At 41.5% G+C, this 16,737-nt stretch overlaps 1 protein-coding gene across 1 annotated transcript in view; it reads right to left on the bottom strand.

The window, feature by feature from the left end:
- kank4 (KN motif and ankyrin repeat domains 4) overlaps positions 1 to 10,123 on the bottom strand; it is a 34,531-nt gene extending 24,408 nt beyond the window's left edge. Inside the window, exon 1 of the mRNA XM_073476386.1 lies at positions 10,061 to 10,123. The gene's annotated coding sequence lies outside the window, so the exon portion shown is untranslated. The remainder of the gene's footprint in view (positions 1 to 10,060) is intronic.
- Between the last annotated feature and the right edge of the window lie 6,614 nt (positions 10,124 to 16,737).

Genomic DNA, 16,737 nt, shown 5'->3' with positions numbered 1-16,737 from the left:
CAGTATATGTAGTGGAACAGATTGCTATTTTTTTACAACATTATGCCCCTCGGTTACTGTCAATGTTATAACTAATGATATATTTCAAAACAAATAGTTTATTAATGCAACAGCGCAGGCCCTTTTGCTTTAATGGCATTCCCTTTGTCATATATCATTTCCCTTCCTATTTTGATTCCATTTTTACACTCAAAGATGATAAAGGTCTTGTGGGAATATGGAAAGACTTTCACTAAAAAGGCAGTTTCCCATTTTAAGTGACTGCTTTGATGTCACAAAAGAATGAGAACATGCGCCTCCACCTTGTATCTGTCTGAAAGAAGTTTGTGACACTGAAAAATGTGTCTCGGCAAAAGATTTTTATAACTCCAGGAACAAAAAAGTCACAAAACACCAAACCTGAACAGTGTTGGAGTATGTGTGCTAATATGTCTGCTACTCATCATCATGTTTAGAGAGTGTCCTGATATTTCTTCTTACTGGGTAGATGTGGTTCACAGAGCATGATCAATAATCACCTCAGAGCTTGATTTTAATTTCTCTGTTATGTATTTGGGACATGTGCCAACTGGGCTGAAAAGGAGGACAGATTTTATTACAAATGCTACGAGCAGGTAATAAAAAAAATACAATAACCAGGAAATGTTTGAGTCTTCAACAATCCCTGAATGGATAGAAATGATTCAGGAAATTTAAATTAGGGAACAACTGACTTTGACATATTTAGATATGTTTGTGTTCTTGTACAACAGTACTTAGCTGATATACAGCAGTTTGGAGTAAGTGCTCTGTCCTGGCCACGGGGTAAGCTGTGTGCTGTGTAGTGCTGAGTAGGGACATATTGCAAGGTAAACATTACATGAGCTGGCAATGTAATCAATCAAAACGACAGCTAGTCCACCCAGGGACCCAACCAGGAACTGTGACAAGCTCTGCTTGGCCCCTGTATCGCCTTCATAGCTCGAGTCATAATAATGAAAGCAATTGGTGACCTGGAGCAGAATTGTTGTCTCTGTTACAGATGAGCAGATATACACACACACACTGAGAGAGCGACACACAGATCAACTGACAGCCTTTGCACAGGATCTGACACCATTTCATTGCTACCATGGTAACCACTCTTCAATCCACGACTTTGGCGTGTCCCAGGAGCGAGGAGAGCACAGGCATTCCCGACTCCTCCTGATGCTTAGTGCGACTAGGATCAGCTCGCTATCCTTAAGGCTTAATTAGCTGATATGGGAGCAAAAGAATGCTGCTCATAATTGCTGAGTGAAGTACAGGCAGACCCCACTGGCAGTTATACACAGTGGGCAGGCAACAAAACCCCCTTAATTAGATTATTACCGAAACGGAAAGACAGAGGTAGAGTGTGAGGTATAAAAAAAGGAGGGAGGAAAGAAGAAAGAGTAGTGATAGGGTGGAGAGTACAAGGGGAAAGAGGAAGAATGACAGAAAGAAATGAGGACGACAGAAGTGACAGAAAGATGATGCTGTCAAGAAAGAAATTGTCACACTTACAATCAGTGACTTGACAGAACTGCGAGGAATTTCCCTCATTAGAGAGAGTCTACCTGACCTTCCCTACAGTGCAATTGTGAGGATTTTTTAAAGTTTCCTCTTTTAATTAAACTCACTCATAATCCTTGTGCGGCTAATGAAGGCCTCAGAGCGACAGAAAAATCATGTTGAGGGTAATATGGATGATTAACATAAATGATGAGCTGTAAAATGAGTCAATACTGCTCATAATCCACTGAGAATTCATAAGTTTGCATGCATGGCAACTAGTAGATCATCCAGGTTAGGTTAGTGATTAAATGTGCCTGATGACACTGATGATGCACAATCAACGCTGGATTACTGTTATAATGACTATAAAAGCTCATAAAGGCTATGCTAATCCACATTGATAGTGTTTGGGCTACAGGCTACACAGAGCTAAAAGGATGCCCAAAACTGTGCTTGCATTGTCATCACCAGTTTACTCACTCCCTTTGTCAGTGTTTGTTTATGTGTGTGTAGGTTTATATGTGTATCTGGTTGAGTCACCGTGTGTGAACAGGAAACACTCCGAGTCACAGAAGTGCAGACAACCCCTTAAAGGACATACATCAATCTCTCAACACCAATCCAATAAGCGTGACAGCTGGTCGAGAGGCGACAACGTCGGTAATGTGAAGCCCGGAAGGCTGGAATAATGAGAGTACAGTAAATAAGCTCATACTGACAGCCAGGGGTTTTCATATGTCATCAGTGAGAAAACCTCAACCACAGAAATATAATTGTTTTCTGAGGGTGTTTTGAAAAACAGACCCAGGGAATCAACTAAATACTCAAAGATGTTGAGAAAAAATGGAAAATTAAAAAAAAAACCCACACCAGTTAATGAGAAAAATTGCCATTTTAGTTTCCGTAAATAAATTAAGGTTACACCGACTGCCAACATCAGGTCAGGCATTCACACATACACACCAGACAAACACACATACACACAGAAAATTACTGCTTAACCAACCTACCAAGAAGGGGGAGAAGCATTAATTGAATGTCATGGGTCATTACATTGGAGTGCCTGTGTACTGGAGATTGAATTAGTCTGATATACTGACACAGAACAGGCTTATAGAAGACAGGCCAACAGGAAATAAGATTGGAAAGTGCAAGCAGGGGACAGGAGGAGGGCGGCTGGGAGGGAGAAAGTGGGTGAGAAAGTGAAAAAGAAGCTGAGAGAGATGGGAGTGGCGGCTGTTCACACTCATATCTCAGACATGCAGGGCGGCTTTACCGTTATGTTCCCCTCTCCTCCATCGCTCCTGCTGTCATCTTGTCTCTTGCATTACAATCATGTACGCACACAAACACACACACACACACACTGAAGTACCGTTCATCAGCTGCGGCTCTAAATATGAGTGTTCATCAGCTTTGTGCAAGCAGCAGCAGAGAAGAGAGAAACAGGCCAGACAGCAGCAATAACACAGGTCCCAAGTCCTTATCACAGCCTTGACATGGGACCAGCTATCTCTGTTTACCCTTGTACCACTCTGAGAATAAAGCCAGGACTGTCCAGCTTAATACGCCAACTCTCAGCCTGAGATAGACTCAAACAAATTCAAGCGTTCAGCACATGTGCAGGCAAACACTGGGACACGGATAAAGACGTATGGAAAGTACTGAATACTTTGGTTAAATTCTTACTGCAGCGCAATTTACACAAAGCAGCAAAAGGTATCTCATGGGGCACCACAGTCAAAGTTTGAAGCTACTGTATTGTAAGAATCCAACAGTTTTTACAGCTGCATCACCACCTGCACTTCATTCTTCAGGGTTTCAAAGCTTTCACTGAGCAGGTTCACCTCATTCAAATTAGAAGAGTTATTGCTGAAAGCCAATCAAGAACTCAACTGTGATTGTTCTGTCTGTGAAGAGCCTCTGCCCTTTCACTGCTGCAGTGAAGTGGATGCTTTCTGGTACTTTTTGGTATTGTTTTTGTTTCTACCTTTTTGTTATGTGGGTCACTTGCTATGAATGTTACTGCATGTAAATGGGAGGAATGGGGTTGTAGCTGTGAATAAAAACAATCAGCATTTGCAATTCTGGTGCCATGAATTACAATGACTTGTGCTGCCTACATGTGCACACCTGCTCAGAAGTACACGCTACAAAGAGGTGCCTGTCCCAAGCTATATTTGTATCTTTAAAGTGACACTATGTAACTTTGGAAAGAGAAAATAACTAAATATACTAGAAGTATAACTGCTACAAATGAAAACTTGAATTTATCAGAAATAAAATGCTCCATTTCTCAATTCAGTACACTTAGAGGTAATAGGGTGAATGGTATCTCTGTCATAGCCACTCTGTCCCCCTATCACTTGTTTCTGCTCTATTTACAACATAGGTGATGCACTCAGAAACTGTGGGGGGCACCAAATGCACATTTCAACATAATATTTCTTTAACAATATTTAGATAGATATTGCTGTGTAACAGACATTACAAAATTGGTTTGCACACCCTCTGAATCTCTTCAACTTGCGCTGTTATCACACTACGTTTTAGCATTTAGCATTAGCCACCGTGCAGCACAAGTCTGACTTTAAAGATCCAGTGTGCAGGAGTTAGTAGCATCTAGCGGTTGCAGAATGCCACCAACTGAATATCATTCATCTCACCCTCTCCGTTTGGTGGCCACTAAAAATTCAAAAGCCCCTGTCTTGAGCCAGACTTCACAGAAGAGGACCCGCTCTCACTGTAGATATAAAAGGCTCATTTGCAGGTGTGGATAACAAGTTTGCATAATGGCACACTACAGTGTTGAGATGCTCCGGGGCAACAAACTGAGAAAATCAAAGAAATTCACTGACAAGACCACTGGGAACTGGAAAGTGTCTGATTGCTGAGCCAGATCGAATGAAAGACGCTATTTGCATCCAGATCATGAAGTCAAAACTAGGAGACATTTATCAGATATCTCGGTGCTTCGTCTGTGTGTGCTCTGCAGGAACAGATCAATCCCTCTGCTCTCTACAAGAGCTATTTGAGCACAGTCTGGTCCATCCCACTCATTATCTCTGTCTATGCATAGTACATTACAACAATACTGTGCCACAAATACATCTTCCGGGCCAATTTGCATTTAATCTTCTTCACTCCAGTTCTGTCAGGTCCATTCTAGTTCACCATCCAGAACTCTTGTTTTCAGTCCTAATCCAGTGTGATCTAGTCTTGTCCAGTCTGTATTCAGAAGGGGCCAGATTGTTCCGTTTGTGCTACACAACATCTGGCTCTAAACCCCAGAGAAAATGACAGAGGCAACTTCTGTCTATGGGCTTCATTAAACAGTGGCAAAATCCCCCCGCAGGGCTGTAGTGAGAAGGCTACTGTTTTATTATAGGTCAGTCAGAAAATCATTTCTAATGTCACTATGATGTTGTCTTCATAGTACAAAAGAAAAAAGGAAGCTAACAAAGCTCTTTACCTCCAGTCATTTGCTGGTTATTAGCTATTTGTAAAGGCCAGAAGAGGAAAAAAAAACGTGTCTGGGAAAACATCTGTCAGTATGTTCTGTTTCCAACTGCTAAATGGAAACTATGTTCTATCGAAAGCTCAGGGCAAACAATAGAAACACATGCTCATACAAAGAAAATGAAAGGAACAAACTGATGGCTTTAAAGTCTTTCTATCTATTATTCAGTTGTTCCGAGTCTCATTTGCCTCGGTGGAAGGAAATTGCTCGTAAGAAAATCAAACACTACAGAGCTCAAGGATTCCAATTACATTCACAAACATGACTAATAACGTACAGGATACATGTGGAGGATGACCTTCAATGTGTCTTTCTGTTCAACTTGGAAAGATCGGTTAATGCTGCTGCCAAATACTAGTGGTCTGTTGCTTTGCAGCATGTATTGGGTACATTTAAAGAAATGAAAACCCGAAGGACGTCGCCTGATTTCTAAGAAAAAAGGTCAGCAACACCCACTACTGAGTTCACTGACTACATGTGAGAGCATAAGAGCAATAGTCAATAGGCAATAGAAGAACAGCATGGTTTCTGCCTAGTTCTTCAGTTTACACCTACAAGAATGAAGGTCTGAGTAACATAAATTTTCACCCAACATTTACAGCTTCAGGTGTTATATGCAGGTTTTACACAGACAAACATGTCAACACGTCCGTCTACAAACAGAACTGTGTCTGTATCCATGTCGGATCGCATCCAGCCCTTTATTTGGACCAGTAGCGGTGGCTTAAATACTTGGGGCCAGGCTAACAATAGGCCTTCACATGTCAACAGCATATTCACTTTAAACCTTAAGCCATGGCTCTACTATGGGGAGAACAATGATGCTCAACCTTTCAACACGGCTATGATGGGCACTGAAAATTGCTCGGATTTACATCACACTGCTGCTCCAAAAGTACAGAGGAGCTTAAAAGAAAGACTCTTCAAAACTTTTCCACTGAATGAAAAGGAATAACAAATTGTGTTAGCAATCAGAAAATGCTACAAGGTTTTTGTTTGTTATACTGCAGTAAATGCTAAACGTTTCTATCCTACCATACAACATTTAAAAGACAATAAAAATCCCCTTATCTTCCTTCTTTGTGGTTAAACTAGGGCAGTGCCAGTTTAAAGTGTGCCTCTTCAGAGTGGCCGGATTGCTGGGCCCCTGGCCTGCTTGCAGCTGTCTTAATAAAATTGCCTTGCAGAGCTGTAGAGCCAACACAGTCCTAGACGCAGCAGTATGCATGCACCACCAGGTGTTTTATCTTTTAAAACTGTATTAACAGCAATATCACCACTAGTTTTAGTTTATCACTTATTATTTTTATTAGTTTATTGAGTTGTTCCAAAACAGGAGCCACACCTCACTGAATAATAAGACTAATACTTTTTTCTGCTTCATTATAAAATGACGTTTAATTGACTGAATGCATGAAAAAGACACAATGCACACATGGCGCCAATTCTACAATAGTTTTTTTATATTATAAATGTCACAGTACACAATTAAAAATTTGATTCAGCATTGCAGAAGACGCGAAAAGAAAAGCTGAAGGACTCTTAAATATGCACGTTTTTCATCTGGATGTAACGGTAAATGAATGAAATCTTTACGGCAATATCATTGCTATCGATACGCCAGCTTATAGTTACAAAGGATAGGCTGACATTATTTAATGAAGGTAGCTAGATGACTTTAACTTAATAGCATTGTCTGTCTGGACTGTCGTCTGCTTGCAGCTTGAAAACCACTTATCTAAACTACTTCATTGTCAGCACTGCACTTCCTTGAGCTCTTAGCAAAACAACTGCCAAGTGTGCAATCGATCTCATGAATGGTTGTCAAAAAAACTGAGGGGCAGACATACAGACAGACAGAGATTCCTTCCATTATAGTTAGATGAATGTTAAGTGAATAGATACTCTGCATAGTCTCAGTCGAGTACAGCTACGCTCTGTGGCCTCTGACCCTCTATGTGATAATCTATTCTGTATTTCAATCGGCTGTAGCTGAAGACACTGTTTTCATGTCTTCTCGAGTATAAAACACTGATTTAACTGAGGTTCATAAGTAGTACCTGCTAACCCAGGTGATAATTCCTGTACTGCTGCATTCAGACTGTCAGTCAAATCATTTTATATCATCACTGCCACTGTTGTATAAGACTATTTAAAATGTGTTTTTCTTGGAGAGTGTTTTCAAAAGCTGTTTATGGTTGTGAAAAGTAAAAAAAAAAAATGTTATCTGCATTAGTGTGGACATGACCTTAGTGCTACCAACCCTGTCCTGCTTCTGCCTCGTCTGTCAAAGGACAGATAACCCTCACGCCAAGCCCTCCCTGCAACTGTTTTTCTTATCAGTCTATCGCTCGATCTCTTTTATCCCTCCATACACAAAAGCATCTTCCTATTTCAGTCGGCTCTCCTCACGCTTTCGTTGTATTCCAGCACAAGGAGCAGCTGCCTGCTCTCATTAGCGATAAAGGAAGTGACACACCATCTATTATTCATTGGAGCACACAACCAATCCCTTCTAGCTGCAGCTCCGTTAGCATCGTGGCTACTTCCACTCATGGAGGTTAATGAGGGTGGTGAAGTAACTGCTACCGCTAATTAGCATGTGGGCTAATTGACGCTCGCTACATCAACATTAGCAGATGTTAAAAAGGGTTGAAAAAGGATGGTGACGAGATAAAATGAGCAGGGACGGTTGGGCATGGGTGGCAGAGCGGGAGATGGCAGGAGGATCGGCAGAAAGTAGAGAAAAGAAGGGTATGTGGTAGGGTTGTACCGATCCGATCACGTGACTCGGAAATCGGGGCCGATCACGCCACTGAAGACTCGATCGGGACTCGGACGTTACGACCCGATCAGAGATCGGTTTTATATATATTTATTTAGTCATTATTTGTATTAGATTGTTGATATATGGGCTATTGGTGATTCAAAATAAAAAAAATAAAATGAGTATTTACTACCACCGTTTACGACATGCGCATGCGCAGAAGACCAGCACGCCAGTTTGTTTTGAAGCGGAGTTTTTAGCGCTGTTGCAAATGTCCTTGATGAGAACAGGAACAGGCTCTCAGCTGACAGGGTTGAGATGCTGATTTTCATCAAGAAAAACATGCATGTCTTGAAGGCAGAGGAGAAGAAATAGGAGTGTAGTTACAAAATGCACAACTATTGGCCTTACTTGAGTCACTTTTATTGATTCATTTGTTCATTTTATATATTTTAATTGCAATAAGTTCCAATGTTGCACTATGTTAATGTGAATACCTGTTCTGACTTGAGAATCTTCAAGCTACCTCATAAGTGCTCAGTTTACACACTGCACTGCTTGAATATTGGCTCATTTGTTTTATTTTATATTGTATTTATTTTTATTCTAGCACTTTAAGTTAAGATGCTGTTTGTTTTAATATGAGACTATTGAGTCTAAGTTGCACTACGTTCTAATGTGAAGAGTATTTTTTCTGTTTTGACTGGAGAATGTTCAAGCACTGCTTGCATGCAAAATTGTGTATGATGTGTTGTGTATGTTACTTATTAAAATATAATAAAAAATAAGGGACACCTTGGATAGTTTTCTTCGATCTTTTTAATTTTTTAAATGTATTATAAGAGTATCGGATCGGGACTCGGTATCGGCAGATACTCAAAAATCAAAGGACTCGGACTCGTATCGGGGGCAAAAAACCCTGATCGGAGCATCCCTAGTATGTGGTTGAAGGAAAGACGTGTCGAAAAGTGAGAAAATGACAAGTGTCAGAGGGGGATATGCAGACAGGGATGGCAGGAATGACGGGGAAAACATAAGGAAGGAGAGATATGACAAAGGGCAGAGGAGCGAGAAGGTGTGCTGTACGTTGCCGTAGAGGAGTAGATCACTTACAGCGCCATCATGTCATGTTACATCCCCTTCCACTCACTGTGACAGGTAAATACAACACACGTACACACAAACACTCACACCAAACATACATAAAATATTCAAACGTACAATATAAGCAAGTTTGAGCTGATGTGTTAACAAACTCCCACGGAAACATGGGTTATAAATAAATCTGTGTCCCCCCTGCTCATTAATTACTACTTTCCACTGACACAGCCCAAATAGAGGAGACACACACTCGCATCCAGTCAGGAAATCCAAGCATGGTTGGGCAAACATGAAATAAGACATTTTTTGTGCATGCATGCTAACACAGACGAGCAGGCAGGCACACAGTTTATTCCCCCTACACAGTCACACACCTCCTGGTGATAAAGAGCCTGCCTGACACCAACTGAGTGTGAAGCCAGGCGGGCGAAAGCCAATGGTGGAGCTACACAGTCTGCAAAGCAGGCAGGACGGCTCTGGGAAGAAATCAGCACTTATGAATTCACACTCTATTGATTTTAGCGTGATGACAGCCTTCCAGCTCGGCTTTCGCTTGCACACACACAGTAAAACAGACACACATGTACTATAGGGGAAATTGGACATGTGACACGCACATTCAAACACGGCCTAGGAAAAAAAAGAGTTGGCTGACTGCCACATTGAGTAGCTCAATACTCATTTCACTGCGTTGCATGTGTGTTGCCTGTTTGTCGGCGTGCCCACAGCTGCCAAAGCTGTGTGTGAGGAGCGCTAACGTTCTGTGAACAGAAAAACACCACACTGTCCCTCTCGCTCGCACACACACGTACACACACACATACACACACTTTTTCCCTCTCTTTCACACTCTTTCTCACACATCCCAGGCAAAAACATGTGACCTGTGTTCTACGCTGCAGAAATAGACTCAGAGAGAGGGGGTGAGAAAAGAGAGCGGTGAGGTGTAGCAGATCAAAGAAAAGAAGATGAGCAATGTGAGGTAAACAAAATGGAATTACAGCAGATGAAAACAGAGAAATAGGGAGAGCAAATTGCTCATAAGAGAAAAGAGTGGAAGAAAAGCAAATAATTAGAGGACGCGAGCAAACAGGACAAAAAAGGGAGGATGAGTCAGAAAAATGGAGTGAATTCTCGTGGGGTTGTTTGCCTCTCACCTGCCATCCGCCTCCTTTCACCTCCTGTCCTTCCTGTTTCTGTTTCTGTGAGTGCCAGTGACCCTGTCTCACTTATAACCTCGGCAGAGAAAGAAGGGGAAAAAACACAGAAAAAAAAGGAGGGAGGAAGGGTGGGAGAGGGGTGGAGGTGTTGGCAGAGATGGTGCTGAGGGGTGGGGAGAAGAGAAGAGAAAAGAAGAGAAGAGGCTGGTCAGTATGTACGTATCACCAGCCTGCCTACTGCAAACAACTGGCCCTTAAACATAATGTGGCTCAATGGATAACACACACACACACACACACGTGTGCGTGTATGCAAACTTTTAATGTCCCTGTTCATTCATGCATCTGGTTTGTGCATGCATGTGTGTTTCCGTAATATGTGCGTGTGTGTGTGTTTCGCCCGCAGCACAAGGCCTGCCCTACGGTGAACTCCCACCATGCACCAGCCTGATTATTACTGGAGGACTGGACGCCGAAGGGCCGCGTGAGGCTTTGACCAGGTCGCGCTGGATCAAAAATGCTTTTTAGAAACATCAGACTGTCCTCGCTGACATATCATCTCTGTGAAATTCATTGAGTAAACCCCCTAGTTAGCTCTGTCCGTCTCAATAACAGAGAGCAGTCTAATGAGTAAACCCTGGCTAGCCCAGCTGGCTCTGTAGTGTAAATTAGGTAAATAATTAACAGCCTTTAAATAGGCTAACTGCCCAGGCTAATGGTTTCTATCTCTTATCTCGCTCCTGCACCGATCCCTCTGACCACCAGTGCTAATTCCCCTCTTAGCGAGTGTGTGGAACACATTTTAGGCAAACACTGACCCTAAGACAGCTCAGCAGCAGGCACGCAGCATCTGTAAAATATAGCCTCCACACTTCGGCTTGACACGCCATGTGAGTGCACAGATATATGGAGCACATGAAATATTCATATGGATATGTGGCATAGCTGCAGCAGTGCCAGCCTCCAAATCAAACCAGTCTGCACCTATGTTATCTGAGGCCAAAGGGTTCATTTTATTTAAGACTGGAGGGAGAGAAGTTGACACTCAAACTGCTGATAGCCTGACTGCTAATGTGTGCTTTAACTGTGTCGTAAATCACTTTGTTTACTTTGATGATGCTGTTTGTAATGACTAAATAAGTACGACCACGTAAGGAGGTCTGTGAGTGTGTGGGAGAGACAAAGTAATACTGATGAGCTCACTGCAAGAAACCAGACACAGGAAACATACAGTACACCCAGCCCGTCCTCCTCAGGAAAATGACCATAGGCTTCCTCTAGCTGCTGCAGCAGTTATTACGGCCATAGAGGAGAAAGTGAGGGGAAATAGAACAAAGACAGACAACGCAAAATACGGACGGGGTCGGGGATGGCGGATGGATTAAACAAGCACAGCATTTTAAGTAAATTTAAGTAACATCATGTACATGACATAATGTAAGTGACCTAGCTAACGGCGGTATGTCTTTTTCTTGTCTAACCTTAACAAAGTATTTTTTTGCATAACCCTAACCAAGTAGTTATGTTGCCTAACCTTAACCAAGTACTTTTCTTGCCAAAACGTAACCAAGCTGTGACAATACAGCAAATGTGTGTCGCAGTAATGCTCCAACAGTCAACATCATGTTGTTTTGGGAACAGTGAAATATGTCTTTTTGAGAGACACAGACAATCGACATATTCAGTCATTTAGGTGAGGATGTGTTGGGATAAACAGAACAAATCCAACCCACATTAAACATGTGGCATATGACCTGACTGACATGAACAGAAAATAAACATTATGTTGGACCATCAGCACTGGATTGGAAGCGCTGCTCATTACGCCTCCCGCTCATGTTCAGTCTAGCACCAGATATCCGTTATATAAGAAGTGCATGTCTTTTATTTTAAAGTAACACTAGAAGATATCATGTTCTTTCTTTCTTCTCGGTCAAACATAAACTCAGACAATGTTAACATCTTCTGTAGCTAAATCCTCCCCTCTCCCTATATGTCCAACACTCTGCGTGAAATCAGCTCACATCCTTTCATCTAAAGCAGTGGACTGAAAGGGGGTGTAATGCGGCCTAGAGGGTTAAGCTTCCCTCTTGCCGATCACATGAACCGTCTCCTGTCAGGAGGGATCAGATCCCACCTCAGACCCCCAGGTCTTGTATAGTCTCACTCCTCTCTTGTCTCTTCTCTGCGTGTTGAGGTTAGACTCTGTCTGTCCATCTTGCTCGTTCTTGTTTTCAAAGAAATGAAAATGCAATGTCAAAATGGTGTGCACTGAAAGAAACAACAGTTGGGAGCGAGTTGCTGCCTCAAGTATCTCGCTGTCTTTTTCGCAAGACAGGGTAAGAAGGAGTATGAAATCGAATGGTGGATTGGGTCCACACAGTAATACAGGGTTTTAGACTGACCCTCTCAATCATGGTGGAGGGATTCCCACGCTCACACATGACCCTGAGACATGTGGGGATTTAGCTCCTTGAAGGATCTCTTGAGGCAAGGTAAACGAGCCTTAAGGTTGGGTGATCCTCAAATCAAGCCAGTTTATATGTTGGTTTGTACAACCTCTGATATAAGTTCTGATATAAGTTAACTGTTAACTTCCACTCAACAGTGGAAGTTCTTCCTTCCACTTCAACTTCCTCTGTACATTGACTTTGTTGCTCTATAATAAAGTCACCTGATCGCTCCTGTCTTTATTACGACAGCCACTAGACATCTTTGTCACTTGAACATCAACATTATCGATCTGAGAGAACAGTCCAACCCGTTTTCATTCCCAGGTCGTCAAGTACCAAAGACGTTTTGTCATGCTCCTCAGCATCACCTAAAGATGTACAAGTTACCCTTTGGTGCCTGTATGAGACTGCCAGAAAGCCTTACTAACATACAGGTTGATGAAGGTTCTTAGTCATCCAGGTCATGGTAATTCTAAGTGCTGTATCGTGGGCAAATGGACTTGTTTCAGTTCCTTGAAGACGTTTTACCTCTCATCCAAGAGGCTTCTTCAGAACTGAAACGTCTTCAAGAAACTGAAACAAGTCCAGTCCAGTCCGGCAACTGGACTTGTTTCAGTTTCTTGAAGACGTTTCACCTCTTGGATGAGAGGTGAAACGTCTTCAAGAAACTGAAACAAGTCCAGTTGCCTACAATACAGCACTTAGAACTCACTAACATACAGTTAATGTTGTGAAATGGTCGCAGTCTAACCCACGACCTGGGAATGAGAAAGGTCTGTACAGTCTGTGCTGTTTTCATGTGAAATCACAAGAAGAGGTGGAGGGGAACAGCTTGTGCTTGTGACAGTCACAGGAAGCTTGGCGAACTGAACTCTGGCTTCAGAGATCTTTTCTCTCCATGTCTGAGACAGAACTTTAATGCTAGGAGGCCAACATTCCTGCCTGGTACGTACAGTATATGTGACAAAGTGTATTGTTGTATATCAGCGATCTCCCTGCTCCAGCATGGTCAAAACACATAGTTAAAATGTTAAAATAACAACAGGCAGCCTTATGCAAAGTCTGGCACCCCAGGATCCTGCAAATGTATGTGTTTGAATGTGTGGCTTTGTGCAAGTGTGAAAACCTAAAAATGTTTTAACTGCTGCACTCCACAGCTCATAAACATATAGTTCAGCAGAACAGCTTGGAGTCAAATGCAGAGTGTTTTTCTAAGTGTGGGCGTTAGAAAGAAATTATTTGTAATATGCAGCATGTAATTATAATAAATGGCTAGAGGCCACCACCAGGCACTGCTGTCATCACTCACCATCAGCCTGCTTAACTAAGTTTAGCTCTTATTAATTCTTCATCTCACCTGAAATCACGTTACATTGTCAAATATTTTGACTTTGCATGCTTATAAATGATCTCAGTTCTGGGAATATCTCATTTTTCATTATACTGTAAGGAATACACTTCTGGTAATCATTTTAAATATCCCGTAACATCATTTTGTGTAATACTGTTACAGTTTGGGAACACTGGCAGCTTGAGACTCATGCCAAGTCTTGCAACACACAATTATCTGTGCAAGTGTAGTCTGACTCCGCAGTATGTGCGTGCATGTGCCTGAGTAGGTGCAAGTGTGAAAAAAACCCAAACTGTTTTTGCTGGCAAAGCTCAAAGTTCTCAAATAACTTCAGACCCAACAGCTTGAACCTTCTGGAAAAAAAGAAAAAAAAGTTTTCTTCTCAAAATGAACTACAACCCTGATTTAAAAAAAAAGTTGGAATGCTTTGTAAAATAAAAATACAACAGAATGTTGCTAATCGTTTGACACATACCTAATTGAAAACAGTACAAAGACAATATATTTAAGGGTTTTGCCTCATCAATTTCATTTGGACATACATGCTTATTCTGAATTTGATGCCAGCAACATTTCAGTTGGGACGGGAGCAACAAAAGATTGGCAAACACCTGGAACATTCGACAGGTTAACAGGTTTATTAGTAACAGGTGTTGGTATAAAAGGGGCATCCATGAAAGTCGCTCACAAGCAAGGATGGGCTGAGGTTCCAGACTTTGTGAAACACATGATTGATAATACTACATGGGCTGAGAAACGTTTTTATTTGTTTAACACAGCATCCCAACTTTTTTGGAATCAGGGTTGTAAATGCACAAGATGAAAAAATGGTAGAAAATTGAACTAACTCACAAGTTCAGTTCAGAGTTGGGTTTGAAATATGAAAGTGAACTGGGAACACTGGTGAGTGTGTTTAAGAAACTGAATAAGAGTAATGCTGATGTATTGTTTATCATACGGTGTGTCTTCAGAGATTTCTTCTTGTCTGAGGGATCTGTCTTTATCAAGCTCCAGTAAAAAGTAATCGTTTATAAATGAGACCATATTTTGCTCGGGGATACGTAATTTTTATTTTAATCCAATTTGGCACAACATCAGTGTTTAGGCTTGGCACTTTTTCAGCTTCCAGTGTGCCTCATTTATCAAGCAAAGATACTGTATACATTTTGAAATTCTCTAGATTTACAATATTTAGCAAATATGTTGGTCCACCACATCTTTCAAACTGATTTTAATTTATACTGGTATCATGTTTTCACTGTTTGAAAAGTAAGCTGTGTGAATGTATAATCGAAGCCATACATCATCGCTTGGATACACACACAGTATCAACTATCTCTTCTTGGAAGAACAGAATTCCAGCTCAATACCATATATAGACTAACCTTGCACCACCGACCGACGATATCGTTGGCCATCACCCCTGACTAAAAGAATGTGTGCTACATTTTTTCTTTGTTTTCATTCCTCTGTTTTCTCATTCCTTCAGGGAAGATGCATATGCAGACACAGAGATGAGGATAACGCTCAAGCCTGCACATTCTCCTCTCATTAATTTTTAGCTTGTGCAAGCCCCAAAAAACATCCTCTCTTTGGGACAAATGTTCAGTTATGTGTGCAGGTGAGTGTGTGTCCCACGATGGGGATAGAAGAAGCAGTGAAGTAACAATACCACTAAACACTTTCTGAATGTTAAAGTCTAATCAGGAGTGAAAATAAGTACAGCTTTTGACATTTTGGCTGGTGATTGAATCTGAATGTCCAGCTATCAGAAATCTACCGAGAATAAATTAACTGAATTTTGGCTGTACCCTAGCTCTTAAGAAATACTTGAAGCACTGAGTATGTTTAAGTGTGACAACAAATATCCATTAGGAAGATGATTTTAATGGATGGAAAAAAACAGAAAATGACCAGGATTTTCCACTAAGAGCATGTGTGTGTCTATATGTGTGTGCATGTGGCTGTGCCAGGGCTGACAGACATCCTGAGGAAGGCCAGTTGCTGATAAGGCCTTCAGGCAAAAGACTGTTTATACGTTGAAACAGACGCCCACCGAACTGAACACGGTGCACACCTCATTGCTCAAGTGGAAATGACCTGAACTCTGGTGAGCGCTGTGTGTGCATGAGAAACGAAGAACAAAGAAGAAAAAGAGAGTCTGAGAGACAGTCTTAAAGATAGAAGTCTGCTGCTTTAAATCCATAACTTACAGCCTTTTTTCTTACATGTTTTCTGTCTTCTTTCTCTCTGATGTAAGTGGGCAAAATGTATTTGTATAGCACCTTTTATAGTCACAAAGGTCACAAAGTGCTTTACAGGTGCATTATAAAAGATACAAAAATAAGTCATAAAAACAGAAATGACAACCCAAGCCACATATATAATACATATAATACCCTAAACACAATATATACCAAAAATGCAGACCTAGTGCATACAGGCTACCTAAATAGTTATATCTTTAACTGCCTTTGAAAGAATCCACAGAATCAGCAGACCCATGCAGCATGCATTCTGCAAAGTAACTAGTGTCCAAAGCAAAGTCCTTTCAGGCAAGTCTTGCCACTTGGCAGCCATCTTTGCAATGCCCCTGGTCAGTTATTTCGGGCTAACGAGACCAAGCCCCTATCTAAATGAATGAGAGAGTCATAATTTCACTGTCAATGGTCATGGGGACATAATGACTGCATGTACAGAATCGCCAATCAAATCTGATATGAAACGTTTAAAAGTTCAGTGACTTTCCCCCAAAATAAGGTTTAAAACGTCTTTTTCCCACAGGTTATACTTCTACTACGCATGTACACTTGTGGAGGTGGGCGTGGTCGAGGTGCGGCTGCGAGAGAGAGAGAGGGGTGAAGAGGGCT

The sequence above is a fragment of the Pagrus major genome, chromosome 11 (genome assembly GCF_040436345.1).
Source record: "Pagrus major chromosome 11, Pma_NU_1.0".
In the NCBI taxonomy this organism is placed as follows: domain Eukaryota; kingdom Metazoa; phylum Chordata; class Actinopteri; order Spariformes; family Sparidae; genus Pagrus; species Pagrus major.
The sequence above is the reverse complement of the archived record's forward strand: the minus strand, read 5'-3'. Positions and strand labels throughout refer to the sequence as shown.